The sequence below is a fragment of the Chiloscyllium punctatum genome, chromosome 39 (assembly GCF_047496795.1).
Source record: "Chiloscyllium punctatum isolate Juve2018m chromosome 39, sChiPun1.3, whole genome shotgun sequence".
NCBI classification, from domain to species: domain Eukaryota; kingdom Metazoa; phylum Chordata; class Chondrichthyes; order Orectolobiformes; family Hemiscylliidae; genus Chiloscyllium; species Chiloscyllium punctatum.
In genome coordinates this window covers 16,524,995-16,549,304 of record NC_092777.1, presented here as the reverse complement: position 1 = coordinate 16,549,304, position 24,310 = coordinate 16,524,995, and the positions used below count along the sequence as shown (strand labels likewise).

General features: G+C 42.2%; 1 protein-coding gene across 3 annotated transcripts in view; it reads right to left on the bottom strand.

Moving 5' to 3' along the window:
• Positions 1-24,310, bottom strand: part of cacna1g (calcium channel, voltage-dependent, T type, alpha 1G subunit) — a 303,314-nt gene that overhangs the window by 262,464 nt on the left and 16,540 nt on the right. The gene's annotated exons all lie outside the window — the stretch shown is intronic.

Genomic DNA, 24,310 nt, shown 5'->3' with positions numbered 1-24,310 from the left:
ACTCTCTCAAGGTAAACTTGCAGGTTGAGTCAGTAGTTAGGAAGGGAAATGCAATGATGCCATTTATTTTGAAAGGACTTGAATATAAAAGCAGAAGAGACTCTATTCGGCTCTGGCCAGACCACATTTGGAGTACTGTGTGTAGTTTTGGGTGCTATATCTCAGGGAGGATGTATTGGCCCTGCAGTGTGTTCAGAGGAGGTTCATGAGAATGGTCCCAGGAATGACAAGCTTAACATTTGAGGACTCTGGGTCTATACTCGATGGAGTTTAGAAGGATGAGGGGGGATCTAATTGAAACTTACGGAATACTGAATGGCCTGGACAGAGTGGATATTGGGAAGATGTTTCCATTGATAGGAGAGACTAGGCCACGAGGGCACAGCCTTAAAGTAAAGGGAAGACCTTTTAGGACGGAGATAAGGAGAAACTTCAGATAAGGGTGACACGGTAGTCCAGTGGTTAGCACTGCTGCCTCACAGCACCAGGGCTCCCAGGTTCGATTCCAGCCTCGGGCAACTGTCTGTGTGGAGTTTGCACATTCTCCCCGTGTCTGTGTGGGTTTCCTCCCACATTCCAAAGATGTGCAAATAAGGTGAATTGGCCATGCTAAAATTGCCCCATAGTGTTAGGAGAATTAGTCAGAGGGGAAATGGGTCTGGGTGGGTTATTCTTCGGAGGGTCGGTGTGGACTGGTTGGGCCAAAGGGCCTCTTTCCACACTGTAGGGAATCTAAACAAACATGGTGAATCTATGGAATTCATTGCCACAGAAGGCTGTGGAGGCCAGGTCATTGAGTGTAATTAAGACAGAGATAGGTAAGTTCTTGATGGTCAAAGGGATTAAGGGTTGTGGGGAGAGAGTGGTCAAATGGAGATGAGAAACTTATCAGCCATGATTGATGGTGGAACAAACTTGATGGCCTCAATGGACTAATTTCTGCTCCTATGTTTTATGGTCTAAGACCAGAGTTAGGTTGATGTGGACAATAAATGTTGTGTGGCCTCTAAACTGTCTGCTATTTCAAAACTATATGGGTAAAAAAGCAACAATTCCAGAACATGCTGGAGTAACTCAGCAGGTCTGGCAGCGTTTGAGAAGAAACAAATTTAATAGACTCATAGAGTCATGTAGCATGGAAACAGACCCTTCGGCCCAACTCATCCATGCTGACCAAGTTTACCAAACTAAAATAATCCCATTTGTCTCTAAATTATAAGTATGGATGTGTATCAAAATTGTGTTTTGTTATTTAATTTGTTACAACATGCTGGAGAATACAGTAAAGTGTTCTGAATGGTTGTAGTTTGATCTCTGCAAACCCATTACAATGATACATGTGAGACAGTACACTGCGACCTCACTGCGTTGCCGTCAGACTCAACAGAAGATGCGAACTGGCCCTTGCCGTATTTGATACTTAGCCAAAAATACAAACTCAGGGATGTGCTGTGACCTTTCACCCAACAGCTATAAAAGAGAAGCAGTGTCAAAGGTATTTGCATTTCCATGGTGGGTTCTCTGTTGTAAACAGTAACAGAGGTTCCCTGCTGATCTAATGGTGGTGGGATAAACACAGTTATGCTCCTCAATAGTTTTGCTCCTCAATAGTTTTATGCTCCTCAATAGTAACTCTGTAGGGTTCACCTCATGCATACAGTTATTTGGTGGTTTCTACCTGGGGTGAGATAATGATTGACTTTGCCCAGGTGTACAATATACATCATCAATACACTCCTGGCTAATCCTAATCAGGAGAAGCTCTCAACTGTTTCTGATGTGCTTTCAAGCACAGGATATTGGGTTTCCATGGAGACTGTCGGCACTTAGCTCTGGTTTGAAAGATAAAAATATATGTTTTGTCATTCTATCCTGTTGCCACGTGTCATTATTCCATTGGAAATACTCGGAAATTTCTCAGATTGGAGACAAATTGAAAGTAGTTTTCCTCAGGGATTGGTGTTGGGAACCTCGCCTTTTCTGATTTATATAAACAATTTGGAGTTTGGTGTTAAGGAGAAATCTCGAATATTGAAAATGATCCTAAGCTAGGGAGGATAGTGAATTGTGAGGATGATACTGAACAACTTCAGAGGGACATTGGCAAGTTGGCCAAGGGGCAGACGTTACAATGCACAGAAATATGAGGTAATGCATTTTGGAAGATAAAAACATGGAGAGACAATACAGGCTCAATGGTACAAAGTTTGAGGGAAGTACAGGAGCAGAGGGACCTTGGGGTTGGCGTGCATGATTCTCTGAGGGTGGCCAAGCAAGTCGAAACAGTTGTTAAGAAGTCCTATAGGATCCTTGGGTTTATAATTAGAGACATAGAGTATAAAAGCAAGGAAGCAATGCTACACCTCTACAAATGATTGGTAAAACCATCTTTGGAGTACTGTGTTCAATTCTGGGCAATTTATTTAAGGAAGGATGTTAAAGCTCTGGAGAGGGTGCTTAGGAGATTCACTAGAATGATACCAGGAATGACAGATTTTAGATTCACAGAAAGATTAGACAAATTGAGCTTATTCTTCTTGAAGCAGAGAAGATTAAGAGATGACTTAATTCAGGTTTCAAAAATATAAACAATTTTGACAGGGTAAAGAACGATATTCTGTTTCCGCTACTTGGTATCCCACAATTTCATGATTGTCAGCAAGAGAGCTAGGAGTGAGATGAGGGGAAACTTCTTTAGTCAGAGAATTTGTTAGGATTAGGAATGCGCTGCCTGGGAGAGTGGTAGAGGTGGATTCAATAATAGGCTTCAAAGGCGAGCTGGATATATATTTGAAAGGGATGAATCTCCAGGGCTATGGAGATAGGGCTGGAGATTGGAATGTGCTGGATGGCAGTTTCAGGAGATGGTATAGACATGCTGGGTCAAAATGGCCTCCTGTAGAATTTTATGATTCTTTTCTACTAACTCAAAGGCACTATACATGAAAAGAAGTTATTGTCTCAGGACTCTTGGCTGATTTGTCTTATTTCAAGTCAAAACAGTCAACTGTGCTAACTGTATCAGTTGCCCTCCCTGACAGACACAGACTAGAGGCTGAATCTAGAATAGGGTGCAGTGTGTATAGGACTGTCTACATATATTAGCTGAGCCATGAGAGGAGGCCTCACATGGTTCTTTGGCTTCGTCAGTCAAATATGTTTCTTCTATTTTTATATTTTTTTTAGGTCCGTACTGATTTCTATCGCCGTATAATTGAATCAATTCCATTTTGAATTACTGGCAGCAACTGTTTTTATAGATAGAGTAACAAGTCCTTACGACTGATGTAACCACAAGTTTCACACCCAGACAGACAGACGTCCATGTCCTCAATGCACTGTGTGATTGGATGAGATCGCAGCCTGACTCTTGGACGTGTTTGTTCTGCTGTGGGGCTTTGGATTTTGAGCTCTGTTTTAGGGGGATTCTGTTTTCAAGACAATGCTTTCAAAGGATGGCAGCACTGTAAGGGAAGTGAGCCTTCCTTCTCCCCTTCTCATTGCCCCAAACATTTCGATAGCACCCTTTGCAATCAATGTTGTAATACAGTGGCCACTGTTGTCATTTCATGCACAGCAAGATTCCATGAACAGCAACTTGATCAAACTGACTAACCTGTTGAAGGTTTGGTATTAGTCAGGCCACAAACCCCTCCACAAAATAGTAGCATGCAATCTTTCCTGCTCATCAGAGAAATCAGACTGAACCTCCTTCTAAGTGTCAACATCAAGGCAGCATTTCTGACACGCAGCACTCCCTTAGCACTCACATAGTGTCAGCCCAAATCTTGGCCTTGAGGTCCAGAGGTGGGAATGGGCTCCACTGACTCACAGTGAATGGAAAGTAGTAGGTGGGTCCTGAAGTCTGGTTGGAGAACCAGTGGGAGCCTGTGTCACCTTTCCAGTCGGAATCGCGATGTTATTCTAAGGTAATCAGGCACTTAACTGGACAGTGTTGGGTTTCTCACTGAGTAGATCAGGGCCTCAGGCAGACGTCAGCAGCACCATCGGCAGCAGTGTGTGCTATTGTACAGGGATCTCCTCAGAAGGCCAACAACGATTGTCCAGGCTTGGGTAAGGGAGATGGGGATGGTGTTCTCAGGGAGGGAGGTGCTGGTCAGTGGGCAGGAAGGCTGGGATTTGTCTTCCTGTTTCAGGTCCCTCTGTTGGACTCAGAGTAGCTTTGAAAAATACTCTGCACCCCAACCTCAGAGGCCGGAGGTCGACTTGACAGGATTTGCCAAGCAGCCTCTCTGGGGCCATTTCAGGGCCTCAGTGAAAAGGTTGTCTGCAAACTAGGGTCTCGGAGGGTCGGTGTGGACTGGTTGGGCCGAAGGGCCTGTTTCCATACCGTAACGAATCTAATCTAATCTAACTGGAGGGAGACAGCTTGGATTGCCTCTTCCCAATAACATTGCTTCCCTGCCTCCAATCAAACCTCTGTGGAGAAGAGGCTATTAAGTTTTAACTAACAATTTGTATAAAGGCAGTGACTCTTAATGTCTGCGAATCAAAATGGATGCTGTTGAGTTGCTGTTTAATTTGGGGAGTGCAGGACCCTTGAGATGATGAATGTAAGGCACTCAGGAGAATCTAAGCAAATATATACTTTGTCCAAGAAATACTTCCATCTCATTTCTGTGTGGCTCTGTTTCGATAAAAACTCCAAGTCAAGCACATCTCCTTTTAACCACATTAATAAATCGGTCAGGATTTCACAGTACATTCATTACAATCTCTTTCAATATTCAAATGTCATTTGAGTTGAATCAATGAGAAGTAGACATTTTTTTAGCGACAAAAACCCCTCAACAACTGACGTATCCTTTTGAAGTAACATCCTTCGTTAAAAACAATTTTTTTTCATTATCTCATCTTTGAGAAAATCTAAATAATGTCCAAGTGCCCAAGCCCCTGGTTTCAAAATAAGCCGTTCATAAACAGGCAATGGGTAATTGTTTACCACTTTTTAATGTAGTGTTCAACCCAAGCTGTTGTTTTCAAAATTAAAATCTTTCATGGGGAGGTGGGTGTTGAAGACATCGCCAGTGTTCGCTGCTAATTCCTCCTTGGCCTTGAGCTGAGATGCTTTACTAATCCTGTCTGGAACATTCCAGCTTGCCTATTTCTTTCTGGAACATTCCAGTTTTACTATTCCATTCTGGAATGGCATCAACCTTGCACAATTCTGATGGCCTAAACATTTTTTCTGTTCAATCAACTTCACGAGTTCTACACCAGCTTGGAAATTCCATGATCCAACAATGTTTCAATTAGACTGGCTCATTCCCTTGAACTAAGCTTGCTAGGCCATTTTGGAGGGCAATTAAGAGTCAAACACATTGCTGAGGGTCTGAAATTAGATGTAGATTTCCTTGCTTTGAGAACATTAGTGAACCAGATGGGGTGTTATGTCAATTTTTGATCATTTCATGCTCCACAATACTGAGAGAGGATTTCATTCCAAATTTTCTACTAACTGAATGTACATTCTACCAGTTGTTACCATGAGAGTTGAACCCATGTCCCCAGAGAATTAGCATTGGCCTCAGGACAACTGATTTACCAGTTGTTATGATCCCAGCTGATGGTACAACTGGACAATTCAAATCTGGGAATGAAAACTAGCTTGTTAGACCATATGTATAGTTTTTGCACTTGAGTAACATTGTGGTTAGTCAATGAATCATATTTGCACAAGGCCACAGATGTTTTTCAACAACGGAACAGAGGTTATTATACAAAAGAAACAAACAAACCTGTATATAAGGCAGTTGGTAAGATCATAACACAAACAGCAAAATAAAGTTTTAATCTGTTTCCCAACACTAACCTTTATTGATACTCAATCCCAGAGAAATATCACTCCTAACTCAAATATTTAATCTCTTACATAATTGGCTCAACCTGTTTTTTTTCCTTGGAATGTTGATATAGCTTTATTATTTCTTTCTGAAGCTTGCACAATTCTGTTAGCCTAAATATGTTTTCTATCAACTTGACAAGTTCTACGCAAAGCTCTCTCAGCTTAGAAATTCCATGGTCGAACAATATTTCAGCGTGAGTGACTAGTTCCCCCAAACTAAAACATGATTAGCCTGCAAAAACAAAATGGTTCTCCCATACGAATTGAAGTGCTGATCCTTGTCAAATGAACTGAAGTCTAAAGCTAAGTAGTAACCTCTGGTCTATGTGAAAACGCAGCAGTACAAACATCACAGCCCTTAACACCACAGACACTTGACTGAAGCCATCTTGGAAATAATGCACTTAGGTCCCTATTCTTGACCTCTTGACCTTTTAAAAGAAAGTTACCTTCACAGAAATGACCAAAGTCTATTTGGCTCTGTTTTAAAATCCAAATTCAAAAATGCTAATATATTATACACATCTGGTGCAGTGACATTACCACCACACCCACCATCTACTAGTGACATACGTAGACAGCAAAAGCTGTTGGGAAGCAGTAAGGTAATCTTTGAAGGTATCGCTTAAGAGGTGGCTTCCAAGGGGTCTCTTGCAGCCATTTAGACATATGATAAGGTGGATAGGAAAGTGGGTGCTGCTTGCTGGAATGTAAGATTGGAGGAGATGTTAATGAAGAAAATAAATTTGTCGATGATAATTTAAAAATCCGTATCAGGCAATTGATCAGGCTTGTGGAACAGAAATCTTCACTGATCAGCTTTGGTGTGATCCAGAGGTTAAAGGGGAGCTATCTTTTCAATCCAAGTCAATATGGGGAAGCAAGGCATTATCATTTTGCACATTTATTATGTGAAGACAAGTTTTCTCAATGGATCCGAGTCAATCTGATGATAATACTTCTTTGGTTGTACTTCCTGTGAAGGTCCATCCAGCTCAACATTTCCTCAGTGAGAAAATGACTCTGATCCAGATCACAAAACGGGGTGGGGGGAATGCTATACGTCACAGTCTTTCTAAGATGGTGTGATATATTGGGGAGGTTGGGTGCACTCAAAATGGAGACGCTCAGATCATTTTTGAGAGGGACTAATGCTGCAGGATGACCTGCTAACTCTAAAACCTGGTTCAAAACACAGTGGCTATTTGGGTTTGGTGAAAAGAGCAGACAAAACTTTGACAGGAGTCAGTGTGTACAGGAGAAGACAAGGGTTAGGGGAAAGCATTTGAAGAATAAGATTTTATGGCTGAACCCACTGATTGATAGTTTGTTTATTAATTCACTACTTACTCAATTCTATTCACTGTGCACTCAAATCATTGTTTACTCAGGGGATTCATTATTTACGTTCATAATCTAGGCATTCTAATAAAGACAACACAGCTAATCCAAACGGACTTTCACAATTTCTTTTTGTCAAAAACAATTCACACTAATGTTAAACTCAATGTAAATTAGGTGCAGAGGAACAGGAAGAGGTTACTTAAACCTTCCAGCCTGTTCTGTTAGATTGTGATTGATTGGTATCTTAACGCCATCCACGCCTTTTACTTCCACATTCTTTAAGTGCTGAAAGAAAATTGAGTTTGGAAATCTTCAATTGAGAGTGTAGCCTCAACACCACCTTGTGGAGAGGCCTGTGATCTTTGCCCCATTACCCTTAGTTTGATGTTGCTTCTGAATAGTCCTACTCTCGTTTTGCAAAGAAGCAATCTGCTTCCAAAGTGAAGTGGAATGAGGCTGCCTCCTCCAGAGAGTCTTGCTGTTTGGTGGCAATGTCAGATAGGACTCTGACTCACTGCATGGAGATGTCTGGTATGCCAAGGCTGCAGTGCTGGTGAAAACTATTGTGCTCTCCTTACAACAGTCACGCAAATACCCTCTAAAATATAGCTCATTCTTACAAAATGAAAAACACATGGTTTGAAGTCCTATTCAAATGTTGTCAAAATGTTAAGTTACTTGAAATTTGGAAACTCTCCACATGTAAAGGTTTTTTTTTAAAATCCACTGACAAATTGCCCTTCTGAAGATTAGGTCACAAGCCAAAAATAACATGAGCAAAGAATTAAAAAAAAACTCATGTCCAGTTTTCTCCTGTTACCCGTTAGCTAAAGTCAGTGACTCATTCTGAGATTCGGATCTATAAGGTGTCAATACCTGAGAGCTGACTGAAATGCCTGTTATTCTATTGCTGGCCTAGCAGCAAGCCTTAGTCAAGGCCCACTCTGGGTGTCTGAGCACACTGCCTAGGCTGATGCTTCAATGCATTTCAGGGCAAGTGCAGTGAGTTGGAGATGCTGTCCTATGAACAAACTATTAACTGAGGCCCTGTTTGCCCTTTCAGGTGAATGTGTAAGATCCCATGCAAAACTCAATGGAGAGACCAGTATTCTCCAGTTATCTCGGGCACAATCAAATTGAACTCAACACCTCACAGATGGCTTGTCTGATGATTAGCACCTTGCTGATTTGTGGGATCTTGCTGATTGCTGCATGTCCTACACTGAAGAGGTGGGCCCAGCAGCAAGCGACGTGACTCTGACATTGGTGGGTCTGGTGCAGGCGGCAGCGATGCGATGGCAGAGGAGTATTGGCCCAGAGGCAAAAGGTAGTGCCTGAGGATTGGCGACTTCAGTGTTGGTTGTATCTGGTGTAGATGGCAGTGAAGCAGTGGAGGAGGGATAATGGTGCAGGGGTCATAAGATAATGAGTTGGCTCAGGACTGATGGACTCCCTTTAAGCTAGACCTTTTTTTTCCCTTATTCTGAAATTATTCAAAATGGCACCGAATCGTGGCAATGAATGAAAGCTTTTCACTGTATTTTATTGTATTTTTACTGTAAAATACATAACAGTAAAATTATTCATTTATTCAATAGCGGTGGTTACATTTCAAAACACACTTTTAATTGGCTAAAACAGCTCTTTGCAGTATCCTGAGGTTCTAAGGGGTACTACATGAATGCAAGGCTTTTTATCCCTGTGCCAGTAGAGACCAGAAGCAAAACACCCTCCAGTTGTTCATCACACAGTGTATATATACCAGTGAGGACCTGGCAGGGTTTGCTGTTGCTGTCAAATACAAGGCACTGTGTCATTGTCAGGAATTATTTTGTTTGGATCAGAACAGTTATACAATCAGGATGGGTAGTTGATAAAATTAACAGATTTTAGACAACAGTCAATGGCCAAAGAGTTTGTTTAAATGAAGGATAATGAATGGCTGCCAGGGAATTCATGTGCTGGATGTCAACAAGAAAAAGACATAAATTGAACACCCGTGAGATTGAAATACTGCTTTAAACTACAGTTAGGCCCTTGGTATTCCCAATAATTTAATCCATAACGTTTACTCAAACAATTAAACATGGATCTGAATATATCTTTTTACTATTACACAACATGCGAGTGAACATGATGAAAGGAAGAAAATCTTGCATCGATGTTCTACCTTTTGCCACTTCAGGCTTTTCCAAAGCGCCCATTCCACCAATCATTTCCTTTTGCTATGCTGTCATTGACATGTTTTTTAAAAATCCAGTTTCTGGACAGCACGATCTCACAGTGATGGGATTGCACAACCTCTTTTACTGATGAATTGTTTGAAGGATGACTATTGGGCAGGGTACCAAGGAGAGCTCCCATTGCATTATGGGATTGTTGTATCCAAAGGAGATGGGACCTTGGTTTCCAACAATGCAGCACTCTACCTTAGCACTATACTATAACTGTCAGCTCAAATGTCTGGAGCAGGATTCAAGCTCTTAAACTCTGTCTTAGTGACCCAGAGTATTACCACTGAGGAACAGCTCACAGGGCGGGACAGTTGCTCAGTAGTTAGCACTGCTGCCTCACAGTGTCAGGGACCTGGGTTCAATTCCAACCTCGGGCAACTGTCTGTGTGGAGTTTGTACATTCTCCCTGTGTCTGGGTTCTCCAGTTTCCTTCCACAATCTAAAGATGTGCAGATCAGGTGAATTGGCCATGCTAAATTGCCCGTAGTGTTCAGGGATGTGGAGGTTAAGTGTATTAGTTAGGGAAATGTAGACTAATAGGTGTAGGGGGGTTGGTGTGGACTTGTTGGGCCAAATGGCCTTTTTTTATTTGTGGGTGGCACGGTTAGCACTGCTGCCTCACAGCGCTTGAGACCCAGGTTCAATTCCCGCCTCAGGCAACTGCCTGTGTGGAGTTTGCACATTCTCCCCGTGTCTGCGAGAGTTTCCTTCGGGTGCTCTGGTTTCCTCCCACAGTCCAAAAATGTGCAGGTCAAGTGAATTGGCCATGCTAAATTGCTCATAGTGTTAGGTGAAGGGGTAAATGTAGGGGAATGGGTCTGGGTGGGATGCTGTTTGGAGGGTTGGTGTGGACTTGTTGGGCCGAAGGGCCTGTTTCCGCACTGTAAATAATCTAATCTAATCTAATCTAATCTCATCTAATCATAAAGGCAATGTCACCAGCAGGGAAGGAAATTGTAGCAGATCTCTCACCATCCCATTGTGGTTTAGTGAATGACTGAACACTGCACCAATTCCTTTCTGAACCATACGGCTCAATGACACATCAGGAAGGGCATTCACTCATTGAGATTTCACAGGTACACCATTGAAGCTCTGCTGGGAGGCAGGAAAGAGAAAACCCCAAAGGGGTTAACAACACCTTCGCCTGAGACCGCTCTTCGTGCTGCTTGAGTTTATTTTCAAATCTGGTTGTGGTCAAAATCGATTGTTTTTGATGAAATCCAGATGTGAAAAGCAAAGTCTCTTACGAAAACAGTAGTTCGACCAGGGAAAAAGTGAGGAGGCATAATCTGGCAAGAGTCTGGCAGTCAAGGGCTACTCAGGCAAGTGTGCGTGGGAAAGAGCACCACACCTGTGAGGAGCAGCTGGGCATTAATCCACATACTGATGCCATGTCCTCAAACCTTAGCTTGAGAGAGGGACCCAAGCTCAATGGCTCAAGGTGCTGGGTTTCATTTGCTAACAGAGAGGAGAGCACAGCTGCAATAAATCAGCCATTTGCACTGTGCTGGATTTAGTCAGAAAGCAATTTGATCCCTGAAGGGATCTTGGAGCAATGGGGAAGTGCTTAGAACTCCATGACATAGAAAAGAAACCGAGGAACATGGGAAGTGACCTCTCACCCCATTGAGCCTACTTCTCGTGGCTGAGTTGTATCTTAACTCCATTTCCCGATCTCCATTCTGACACCTTAAATACTCTTCACAAATAAGAATCTATGGTCCTGAAGGACTATGGCGACTTTACCTTTTTTTATCCTTACTTAAATATGGAGAACAAAACTGCACACAGCATTCCAAGTGTGGTCTTATCAGTGCCATGTGCAATTGGAGCAAAATTTTCTGCAATAAAGGTCAATACAAGTTTTGCTCAAATGTATACATACTGACTTTATGTGTGAACAGGAACATTTCCAAGTTTCACGCCTTTCACAAATATTTTGTTTTTTTTTATTCTTACGACCAAAGTGAGTAACCTCACACTTCCCCACATTATCCTCCAGCTGGCATTTTCCTGCCCACTCACTTAACCATCTATACTACTTTTTAGCCTCTTTGCATTATCTTCACAGCTTGCCTAGCTTTGTATCATCTGCAAACTCAGATGCAGTGCTGTTGCCATCTAAATTGTCAATACAGAGGCAAATAACTAAGACCTCAGCACTCACTGGTATTTCACTAGACAGTGCGTGTCAACCTGAAAACACCCCATTCATGCCTACTCCTTGCTTGCTGTCCAATAACCAATCCTCTATCGACATTAATGTATTATCATCACTATTTATCTTTTATGTAGCAACTTCCTAAAAGCCTTTTGGAAAAAGATGTATACCACATCTGCAGTTTCATCTTTATCTATCTCCTTAGCTGGATCTTCAAAACATTCTAATCCATTTGTCAAACCCAATTTTCCTTTGGTAAAACCATGCTGATATTGATCACCCAGCGATTTTCTCATTTCATTGTTAAGGCTTCGTTATTAATAGATGCAGCTCTCTCCTGACCATTGATGTCAAGCTAACCAGCCAGTAGGGCCCTGCTTATTCCTCCATCCTTCCTTTCACAACCACATTATATTAATACTTCTGATCTGTTCAGAGCATTCCAGGAATTTTGGAACATCTTGGCAATCCGCTATCTCAATTGATTTCTTTCAGCATCCTAGGATAGAGACCATCCAATCCTGGAGCTTTAATTACTTTGGTTTCTCTTCTCCAGCTGCAGTGCTGATATCAATTACCTTAACGTTCTTGCTCCTTTTGTCTCCTAGGTTACCCTCCTTAATTTTCGTATCTTTTACTGTGAAGACAGACAACAAAATATTTGTTCGATAGCGCCGCTATTAGCTCATTAACCATCATAATTTCTCTCAGCTTCTTCAGGAACAATGGTCTTCTCTTATTCTGTATATTTATATGTTCACATGTAACAAATGGACTGAACTTTCTTTGAGTTACTTTAAATGCAGTTATGTCATTTTTTCAAATAAGGAGACTGAAACTTTACACTGTACTCCAGATGTGGTCTCACTGAGACCCTGTGCAGCTGCGATAAAACCTCCTTACTGTTATATTCCATTCCCCTCACAGTAAATGCCAACATTCCATGTGCCTTTCTAAACATTTGATGTAATTTAATGCATTATAAACTTTTCATTTTAATCAAAGACTATCATTACCTTCCTGAGTAAATGCAAAATGGATCTTTCTCGTTTTTCAATAGAGTGTATTTTCATTGTATATTTTGAATTGTTTCTTTAAATGTTTCCCAATGTTTATTTATGGCGATATATTTTAGTCCATTTACCTAGTCAATCTTAGCCAGTTCTTTCTTCAGACCTATGTAATTAGCTTTGTTTGATTAAGGTGCTTGTTTGTGATTGGAGTACATCATTGCTAAATTCAAATGGAATTCAACTGAATTATGATCACTAGTTCCCAGTGGACCTATTACAACAAGGTTACTAATTAAAGCTGTCTCATTCCACAATGCAAGGCTTATGATAGCCTTATCCTTGCCTGTTATATAGAATCACAGAATCGCAGCAGTATTATAGCACAGAGGAGGACGTTCGGCCCATCACGCTTGCACTACTGGTTCATTAAATGCTCATTAATTATCCCAATGGTTGGAAATTGGTGTTCCCCTTAAACTTGCCTTCTTCAGCATTCCTGTGTAGCATGAGACCTCATTGAAATGTGTCACATTAGTAACTAGCCTTCTGTAAATGTAAATCTCTAGTATATGCAAGCAGAGGAGAAACCATAAGAATCATGGAGGTTATGACTCACATCCAAGATCTATCAAGTACCACCCAACTCCGTTATCTATGCGGAGCACTGAAAATTAAGCAAGTATTGTTCTTTGAAGGAATGAAAGCAAACTGTCAGGTGGAGGTGGACAAGGGGACAATGCTCTCTTGGCATCATGGTTAGCTGCCCATGGTCATTGGTCATGAGGGTTTAAACAGCTGAGTGGCACAGAGGAGATGGCCAGCCCCAAAATAATATATTTCAATAGAGATAGGGGGACGGAGTCAAGCCATCATCTTCTTGAGGGAAGACCAGGAGTTCCCCTATATCAACCCGAGGGAAGAACAAAGATGGCTGCCATCAAAGACCAGTGATAGCTACCCAGAAGGACCTCAAGACCACTGGGACATGGGATTGTGCTGTTTCTACACCTCCATTCTACAGAATGACTTTAGGATCTGAGATTTTCTCATCCACCATAGGTCGTATATTGTCTTTCTTCACCTCGATAGTGAGTGCACCACATTTCAATTGATGCTTCTCAATAAACTATTAGAAAATTGCCACACATCATTGACTGTCTATATAAGGTAAGTGAGATTGTGAATCCCCTTAAAACGAACACAATCTCCTGCTATTTCCCCATACCATTGCATTTAACGATAAATACTGTGGCTACAAAAGAAGGCTAGGAATTCCATGGTAAGTAACTCACCTTCTGACTTTCCAACTAAAAGGCACAAATCAGAGGGGTGATTAGAATACTCTCTAATTCCCTGGACAAGAATGGTATCAACGCATTCAAGAAATTCAGCTCCACTACTGAGGCAGACGTGGTATGAACATGTACCATCTACAAAATACAAGTTCACCAGTCAGCTCCCAAATTTGCGATCTCTACCACTCCCTAAGAAGTGGGCAGCAGATGGAACACTGCCATCTGCAAGTTCCCTTCAAAGTCACACAGTGTTGCTGGTTTGGAAATATATTACTGTTTCTCTATTGCTGCTGGGTCAAAATCCTGGAACTTCCACTCTAATCATTTTAAACAGCACAATTAGATCATCCCTTCCTGTTATATACAATCTTGTGCAGGGGAAGCAATTCTCTCAGTAAAAGACTGACACTTATTAGTTTCAGAGCATCATAGGAATTTACAGCAAGGAGGATGCCATTTAACTCATTGTGACTGTGTCAGCTCTGTGCTAGAATCATTCAGTTGTCCTACTTTTTCTTTATGACCCTGCATATCCCTCTAATGCAGCTTTTTATCCTCATTTCCTTTAAAAGAGCGAATGGTCAGTTTTTCCTCGGTTAATCATTCTGTGATCTACCATTTTCCCTTAATTTTGATGGTTGTTGGGGAGACTAGGAGGCCAGGGTACAGCCTTAGACTGAAGGAAAGACCTATGCTTTCCTTTATTGGTCAGAGTATTGAGTACAGGAGTTGGGAGGTCATGCTGCGGCTGTACAGGACATTGGTTAGGCCACTGTTGGAATATTGCCTGCAATTCTGGTCCCCTTCCTATCGGAAAGATGTTGTGAAACTTGAGAGGGTTCAGAAAAGATTTACAAGGATGTTGCCAGGGTTGGAGGATTTGAGTTACAGGGAGAGGCTGAACAGGCTGGGGTTGTTTTCCCTGGAGTGTTGGAGGCTGAGGGGTGACCTTATAGAGGTTTACAAAATTATGAGGGGCATGGATAGGGTAAATAGGCAAAGTCTTTTCCCTGGGGTCAGGGAACTAGAGGGCATAGGTTTAGGGTGAGAGGGGAAAGATATAAAAGAGACCTAAGAGGCAACTTTTTCACGCAGAGGGTGATACGTGTATGGAATGAGCTGCCAGAGGATGTGGTGGAGGCTGGTACAATTGCAACATTTAAGAGTCATCTGGATGAGTATATGAATAGGAAGGGTTTGGAGGGATATGGGCCAGGTGCTGGCAGGTGGGACGAGATTGGGTTGGGATATCTGGTTGGCATGGACAGGTTGGACCAAAGGGTCTATTTCCATGCTGTACATCTCTATGACTCTATGACTCTAAGCTTCTTCAGCCATACAGTGGTGAATCTATGGAATTCACTGCCAATGAAGGCTTTGGAGGCCAGGTCATTGAGTATACTTAAGACAGAGATGGGTAGGTTCTTGATTGTTAAGGTGTTCAACGGTCATGAAGAAAAAGCGGGAGAATGGGGTTGAAAAACTTATCAGCCATGATTGAATGGCAGAGCAGATTCGATGGGCGGAATGGCCTAATTTCTACTCCTATGTCTTATGGTCTTATCTTCCACTGGAGAAAAAGATGCCTAACCTCTTGACTCAGTGAGAATTTTAATTGATGGCCCATCACCAGAAAACAGAGAAAGTACATTTTCTTCATCCTTAGTTAAAAATCACACAACACCAGGTTATAGTCCAACAGGTTTATTTGGAAACACCGGCTTTCAGAGCACCGCTCCTTCATCAGTTGGTTGTCACACACCACCTGATGAAGGAGCAGCGCTCCGAAAGCTAGTGCTTCCAAATAAACCTGTTGGACTATAACCTGGTGTTGTGTGATTTTTAACTTTGTCCACCCCAGTCCAACACCAGCATCTCCACATCATTCCTTCATCCTATATGAGATGTTGATGTTTGAACTTTTTGAAAGGATAGGTTACACTACCTGGAAAGACAATAAATTCAGTTGTATCTTACACGACATGTAAGATTTACATCAATTCTATTAATACCATAAAAAATGAAGAGAGTTTGCATCAAAGGTGTTTAAATATTTGTTTCATAAATAGTGACTAGTACAGCGTCCACTGAGATGCTTACTCTATGTAAAGGTATCAGGGATTGAGAGATGGAGAGGATTAAATGAGAAACGAATGGTGTGAGGTCGTGTCTGCCAAGAGAACACAATGGAATTTGATTAAGTTAGAAAACCTTCTCTTGTCAAAATCCAAGCTCAAAGCAGCACATTCTGGTCAGCAGGAGCTGTATTTAATACAAAGCAGGTGACGAGAAGACTTTGAAAAGGGGAAACATTCACGAAATACAAACATGCAGCCTCTCATTAAAATGATGTCAGAGCTGGATAAAGCCAGAACACATGGTTATCCTGGCCGCTCGTATAGACATCCTGGGCATTGAAGGTGCTGAACAATTACTTCTTGAAAGGAACAACAGGGCTATTTTTCCTGTCCTACTATAGCTGTGTTTCAAAATCATCAAGACGAAGGAAAGAAATATTACTTTTTAGCACGCAGCTACCGCCACATATGTTCAGTTCAGTTTCTCGAAATGTTACGCCCTAATTGAGACAAAGTTTGAAGGAACTGAATTCCTCAAACCTTTCCTTGGTTATCCACTAATGACTGTAGACAACCAGAATCTAATGCAAAGACACAAATGACATTCACTGTATTACAGTTAAACACAGAAAACCGACAGGCTGTCTTGTCTGAATACCTCACCTTCATGGCGGCTGTGGTTCTTTCTTAACTCCCACCAACATTCCCCTCTCCAAATGTCCAAACCCAGTCACAATCAAATGCCAAGAGTGAGGCAGAGGGAACAATGGGAGCTGGTATTAATGATTCCCCAGTACAACACTTTTGAGAGGGGGTATGGGGAGAGGATGTGAAGTGCTAATCAGAAAGCTAAGACTTCAATACAATGGAAAATAAGAAGTCTGCATGTCCTTCCATGCTATGATTTCCCTATACTGCTCATAAGCCAAGTTTTCACCGTATCTCGGTAGAAGTGAAAATAAATCAATCAATCAAGAAATATCATGATTTTCCACAAGCACACACTCCTTTACCATTGCAATGATTGCAAATCAGAGTGAATTTCTTTCAGTAATAACTTTTGGAATGCAGAATGTAAATAAGTTGAAGCACGATATGTGGTGTGCGTAACATACTGAGGAACAGATGACTTGGTATGAACTGTGAAAACATCTTTCAATCAACACACTCGGGTATGAAATCACACATATCTGGCTCAATGCAACTGGGCCAGAGGTAGGAACATTACCACTCAGTCACAAGAACCTCCTGGTACTAAAGGCATATGAACTGTTTACTCATAAGCAGAACATTGCCTGGGATTTCACTTGTGCCCCTCTAAGTAGACATGGGCTGAAACAGAGGCTGTTCAACTATGCAGTTCTGGAAAAGCATCACATTAAAGTGTGAAAACACTGGCTCCAGTTCCATCCTTCCTTGGCGTTCTGGAGTTTAACTCAGCATTCCAAATGACACCCACAACCACCAACACTGAGGTTTTCCTTGTTTCATGGCCAAGTCTAATTCATGGAGATTGATCGCAATGACATGTGTGCGCTTGTGGGGTAATCCTATGAAAAGTGAACAGGAACATAGGAACAGGAGTAGGCCACTCAGCCTATCGAGCCTGTGCCACCAGTTTGCAATCCTGTGGCTGATCAATTTTTTTTACCCACACCATCTCCATAACCCTTTATGCCATGTAAAACTTGGAGAATGAGAGGACTGCAGTTGCTGGAGATCAGAGTTGAGATGTGGTGCTGGAAAAGCACAACAGATCAGGCAGCATCCGAAGAGCAGGAGAGTTGACGTTTCAGGCATAAGCCCTTCATCAGAGGCCTATGTCCAAAACGTCAATTCTCCTGCTCCTCAGATGCTGCCTGACCTGCTGTGTTTTTCCAGCACCACACCCTGCACATCCATGTTAAATTTGTCAACCTCCACTTTAATTATATTCAAAAAATGAGCTTCTATAGACCTCTGGAGGTCTGAGAATTCACCACCCTCTCAGTAAAGACATTCTACTCATCTCATTCCAAAATGGCGTCCCAATTTATTTTTAAATTGTGTTGCCAGTTCCAGTCGTCTCAACTGTGGGAAATATTTTAACTTGCATCTACTCTGTCTATCTATATAAGAATTTTGTACATTTCAATAAGATAATTTCTCATTCTTCAAAACACTGTACTTTTTAAAATTTGCTGCCTTCTCTCTCAGCACTGTGTTTACAGTGATGCTTGTTCATTGCAAGTACCTTTGGGTGGTACCTTTTAACATAGAGACGCTGTTGTGGTAGTACAGCTGCCACATGCTGATTAGTAAGCTCTCCTGCTCTAACTGCCTGCCATTGGTGTGTTGGAAAGATTTACAGATTGGCATTCAACCTGTTTGACATTCGGACACAATGGGCATCAAGTCCTGAGGTGGGACTTGGAACCTCTAACCCAGATACAGGGCTGTTACACACTGTATCACAAGATCTTGTCGAAGAATTGCCAAAAACACTCCAACTGTTGCATCATATGTGGAAGCCAGGATGATAGGAGGAGAGCTTGGTGGATTTTAGTCTTAATCTATTGAACTATTCTTATGTTCTGCATTGCCTTCTCAACATTACCAATTAGTTTATCTTTTCTTCATATAAAAGGTCAACTGCTTATCGAATGAACTCATTTTTTATTCACTCATGGGACATGGGTGTCGCTGGCTGAGCCTGTCCCCAGTTGCCCTCAACAAGGTGGTGGTGAGCTGCCATCTTAAACCTTAGGTGGCATTAAGGGATACTAATGCATCAATTATTACAATCAAACTGCACAAGTACGAAGAGACCTTTTTGATTTTGGATTTTCTGATGAGTTATTCTGAGTAATACAGGGCATTGGTGAGGCCATACCTGGAGTACTGTGTGCATTTTAGTCTCTTCATCTGAGGAAGGATGCCCTGGCCATGGAGGGAGAGCAACAAAGGTTTCCAAGACACATTTCTGCGACGACAGGACTGGCAAATGAAGAGAGACTGGATCCATTAGGACTACATTCACTGGAGTTTAAAAGTAAAGGGAAGGAATTTCATAGAAACCTGTAAATGTTTAACAGTGTCAATGCTGGAAGGCTGTTCCTGATAATGGGGGAATCTAGTATCTGGGGTCACAGACAGGGTAGGACTGAGATGAGAAATGTCTTCACCCAGAGAATGGTGAGCCTGTGGTATTTTCCGAAGGAGGTTGAGACCAAAACATTGAATGCTTTCAAGAAGAGGTGGCATGATGGCTCAGTGGTTAGCAATACTGCTTCACAGCACCAGGGACCTGGGTTCAATTTCAGCATTGATTTCATTCTCCTCATGTCTGCGTGGGCTTCATCCCACAGTCCAAAGATGTGCAGAGTCGGCGGATTGGCCATGCTAAATTGCCCATAGTGTTCAGGGATGTGCAGACTAGTTGGATTAGCTAGGGTTATCAGGTAAGGTGTGGATCTAGCTGGGTTGCTCTTTGGAGGGTCAATGTGTGCTTGACGTGCCAAATGGCCTGCTTCCATACTATAGTGAGTCTATGATTCTAAGAGTTAGATATGCTTCTTAGGGTTAAAGGGATCAAAAGAGGATGGGGAGAAAGTGGGAACTGGGGACTGAGTTCGACAATCAGCCATGATCATATTGAATGGTGGAGCAGGCTCGATGGGCTTAATGGCCTACTCTTGTTTCTTGTCATTATCATAGAATCTCTACAGTGTAAAAACAGGCCATTCAGCCCTACAAGTTCATGCTGACCCTCCAAAGAGTAACCCACCCAGACCCATTCCCCTACCCTATTTCCCCTGACTAATGCACCTAACCTACACATCCCTGGACACTCTGGACAATTTTAGCATGGCCAATTCACCTAACCTGCACATCTTTGGACTGTGGAAACTGGAGCACCCAGAGGGAACCTGCACAGGCATGGGCAGAATGTGCAAACTCCACACAGACCGTTGCCGGAGGCTGGAATCGAACCCGGGTCCCTGGCGCCGTGAAGTAGCAGTGCTAATATGCTTATCTTTCTGCCTTGTAGAGTTACTGTCTTCTAGTGGTAGGATTTGATGGCAACAAACAATTCCCGGAGAAACTAATAGCTGACTGTACAATAAAAACCCACATTCACTAACCACACAGAGACAGAGCAAAGCTATTTGTTTGGTGCCCTGGTGTATTGAACTACATCCGAATGTTCATTAAATCTCCTCATGCTCAAATGCCTTCTGATCGCATATATGCAGATGTTCTTGATCTACTCGTATTGAACCACACAGCCTTATTATCACACAAGCTGCTTTGTTCCTTTGAAGAATGAAGCCTCTGCTGAAGGATTTATTATAAAAGTTAATGCATTGCAAGGACAGCAGTCAATGAGACCAGGTCACTGCACAATGTCACATGGTTACCTGCCTGGGCGAGGAGTGAAAATAATTTGCAAAGATGAAGCAGAACTGAAAGGTTGTAAATATCAGGAAAGACTTTACAGTTTGTATTGCTTTTCTCTAGATGGGAAAAGACTAAGTGACAGCATAGTAGAGGTCTTTATAATTATGATAAGTGACTGCAGGGAAGATGATTCCACGTGTGAAAAGTCCAAGGCTATAAATATGGGATAGTCACCATGAATCCAACCGGGAATTCCCAGCAAGAATGTGGAATTTGCTCACTTGTGGAATAGTTGAACTGAACAAATTAAGCACGAAGGAGAAGTGCAAAATAAATGTACAAGAGAGAAAAAAGGGCAGATACACTAATGTCGCAAAGTGAATTCGGAGTGTCATGGCAGTATCAACACCAGCTTCGAGTTTCTCCTTATTTTCCCCTTCTGCTCCCATAGATAGTTATTTGTGGAACAGTTTGTAAATGATTGCCAGAGGCAGTAGAGTCATAAAGCACTGAAACAGTCCTTTCGGTCCAACCAGTCCATGCTGAACATAATCCCAAACTAATCTCGCCCTCTCCTGGCCCCGAAACCTTTCCTATGCATGTACTTATCTGACTGTCTTTTAAACATTGTAACCGTGCCTGCATCCACCACTTCCTCTGTAAGTTCATTCCAGATGCAAACCACCTTCGATGTAAAAAACGTGCCCCTCATATCTTTTTAAAATCTCTCTCCTTTCACTTTTAAAATATGCTCGTAGTCTAGAAATCATCCCTCACAGGGAAAAGAAAACTACCACCAACTCTATCAGTACTCTGTGTGATTTTATAAACCTTTCAACCTCCTATGCTCCAGTGAAAAATGTCCCAGCCTATCCAGTCTTACTTAATAACTCAAACTGTCCATACCGAGCAACATACCTGGTAAATTTCTTCTGAACCTTCTCGAGTTTAATAATATCTTTCCTATAACAGGGTGACCAGAGCTGGACACAGTACTCCAGAAGAGGCCTCAGCAATGTCCTGTGCATTCTCAACCTGACTTCCCAACTCCTATACTTAAGGACTGAGCAATGAAGGCAAACGTGCTAAAAGCCTTTTTAACTACCCTGTCCATATGTGATGCAAACTTCAAAGAATTATGTATCTGACTCCCTAATTCCATCCGTTCTACATCGCTACCCAGGGCCCTACTATTAATTGTATAAGCCCTATCCTGGTTTGTTGCACGGAAATGCAATAATAGCTTGGGGGGAATCACTTTGCGTTATGTATGGCTGTCTGGGGACTCTCCTTCTCTTACTCCTTGTCATAGGTGTATCAGAGAGATATACGATCAACACATTGAGGCCACATTATAAATGCACCTAATGTGACTGAAGGGAGTTTTAAGCTGGATTTTCAGGAGCAGAGGAAATGTCATTACTGGCTTGGAGCAAGCTGTGACAGTGCTTCCTTTCATTTTAAACCATCCCTTTCCATTTCTGTTCTCCCCAATAGGTATGGGAGAGAACAGGGAAAGAGGTTTCACACCTCCCACATCACAAGGCTTCTATTATTTCAAACAAGAGGCACGTGGAACATATGTGGTCAATCACTTGAAGGGAAACCTTAGGAAAATGAACATTTTTTTTGTAAATGTAATTAGACAACAACATCTGTTCTCATTGGAAAATAGAGAATCCGGGATAAGATCCAAGTTTATAACATAATGAAAGGAATTGACAGGTGGATGGAGGGAGCCTCTCATTGCCAAAAAAGGACAGAATTTGATTGCGAGGTAAGAAAGCCACATAGTGAATGCTATTGCAAAAGTTAACTGCTTACAGTTCAGTGAGGCACTTGTGGGACTGATTGTATCCAAGTGCGGTTCATGGTGATTCAATTCATGCATTGTTCACAACAGAATACCGACAGATTAGCAATTGAGCAGCAAGTGGAGAAAAATGAGCTTGGCATGAGGTGGGTGGTAGATATCACACATCAGTGATGGTCATAAGCCAAATACTAAATAAAAAAAACCAAAAGAACTGTGAATGCTGGAAATCAAGAAACAAAAACAGAAATTGCTGAAAAAGCTAACAATGGGTTGTGTGTAATAGTAGGCCATGTGAGAGCAAGGCTTGGTGTATGGGGGTTGGGTAAGGACATGGGAGAAAGTGCCTAAAGCCCTAAAATTGTTGAACTCAAAGGTGTAAAACCTGCCCATTTACCTCCTCCTTCCTCTCTATCCAAGGGCCCAAATAAACTTTACAGGTGAAGCAGTGCTTTATGTGCACTTCACACAGTCTAGTCTCCAGCATTCGCTGCTCACAATGTGGTGTCCTCTACATTGCGGAAACGAAGTGTAGACTGGATAGCCACCTTGCAGAACATCTACGTTCTCTCTGTAAAAAAGACCCTGAGCTTCCAGTTGCCTGCCACTTTAACACCCCCACCCTGTTCCCTAGTCAACATCTCTGTCTCAGGCTGGCTGCAGTGCTCCAGCGAAGCTCAGTGCAAGCTGGGAGCTGATTTTCTGCTTGAGAACTCCACTGGCTTTGGACTCAATATCCAGTTAAACAACTTCAGGGCTTGAGGGATCTTTTCCGATGTCCTTATCCTAACCCCCATACACCAGGCCTGGTCATCACATGGTCTGCTATTACACACTACCCATTGTTAGTCACTAACAGTCCCCATTTGCAGCCATTCATTCTCCTAGGCTAGAGAGCTTTGAGAAGATTTGTAGCTCAGGTTGAGGTTCTGCTTTAGTGGAAACAAACCTTCCAGCTCAGCGAGCAAAACTACATCCATTCTCCTCAGCTGACTGTTATCCACTCCTTTATCTATCCACCTGTTCTTCTCTCTCTTTGGGCTGTATCTCCACTTACCGTTTACTCCTTACCCCCTCCCCTCACCTTGTCTTCTGCACATACACCAACTTTCTCTTAACTACCATCAGTTCTGAGGGAGGGTCACTGAACCCAAAATGTTAACTTAGATTTCTCACCATAGATGTTGCCAGACTTGCTGGGCTTTCCCAGTAATTTCTGTTTTTTGTTTATAAACCAAATACTCTTTCTTTCACTAATTTGCTTTGGCTCATAAGAGTTAAAAATAAGTTTCAATGTATTACATTGTTTCTCTGTGATGTATGGAAGGAAAAGTGTATGAATGTGGAGTAAAGATGGGTGCAGCCTCTCTCTCTCTCTCTCTCTCTCACTTAATATTTCTATCTCTTGTGATGGGCTTTGCACTTCCACAACTGCGTGGAATATGCTTCCTTTCTAATTCACATTCCACTCCATCCTGTTTTCCCAGTTTTGTTATCTGCACTGAATCTAAGTCGGTGCGTCTACCTTCTGAAACATATCCCTATCCTTTTCCTCAGTTGAGGACTTCTGTTTGGTTACAATCAACAAGGACCTTAAGCGGATTTATCCCAATTCAAAAACATCAACATTGAGCCCATCTCATTGCTCTCACAACTATGACAGATTTTTGCTACCTGCCTGTTTAATCTCATCAGTCCCTGATGACTTTTGGCCTTTCTGGAAGAACAACGTGAGTGCACGATCAAACACATCTTCCACTTCCACTTCCTCGAGTGACCATTCCCTCTGTGGCGCCCTGAATTACATATCCTTGCTTTAGTTTTCTCTTTCTCTGGTACTTTCCTGTATAAAGGCAGAAGGTACAATGCCTGCCCATTCACCAAGCCGTACAGAATCATCCTGGATCCGAAACATACCTATCGCAGCCTTAAGTATTCATAAGGACTCAGCTCCCACAGCGCTCTGTGGCAAGGAGTTTCAAAGACATTCAACCCTCAGACAGAAAGAAATTCCTCCTCATCCTAGCGTTATATTGGCACCCTTTTATATTGAAACGATGCCCTCTGCTCCTAGATACTCCCACGAGGGGAAACACCCTCTCAGCATTCACCCTGTCAAGCCC